A 625-nucleotide genomic window follows, 5' to 3' on the forward strand; every position below is an offset into this window, starting at 1 on the left:
GATAACATTTTTTTCTATGTATATGTCATCGTTGTCGATATACCCCCTCCCCGATAACTTCGATATATCCATATCTCATGTTTGTATATTAATTGCCATGTTGTAATATTTGGAGAAACTATGGATCATCAAAGATACTTCGATCAAGAAGAGATATTGGGGGACATAGTCCGCGACGGCGGTGATGTAGTCTTGTCGTTTCTCAACGACATCGAGGAAGGTCTGCAAGGAGAGCAAGAAGGTTGCGGTGATCAAACAATGAAGGAGGGTCATGATCGTGATGGTGGCTCCGGCGACCGTGATGACGGCTCCGGTGACCGAACGGAGTCAGGATCAGCTGTTGCAAAGTCCGGGGAGGTGTGTGTGTGTGTGTGTGTGTGTGTGTGTGTGTGTGTGTGTCTATATATATATATATATATATATATATATATATATATATATATATATATATATATATATATATATATATATATATATATATATTAAGCCTATCCTGATTAGCTAACTGATGCATTAATTGTTTTGGTATGTACATATATTAACTCTTCTTTCTTCATTTATATAGCCCTCTGGATCAAGCAATACTTCAGTATAGAAACGAGTCCCGAAGAAAAAGTTGCGCCCG

The sequence above is a fragment of the Triticum dicoccoides genome, chromosome 1A (assembly GCF_002162155.2).
Source record: "Triticum dicoccoides isolate Atlit2015 ecotype Zavitan chromosome 1A, WEW_v2.0, whole genome shotgun sequence".
In the NCBI taxonomy this organism is placed as follows: Eukaryota; Viridiplantae; Streptophyta; class Magnoliopsida; order Poales; family Poaceae; genus Triticum; species Triticum dicoccoides.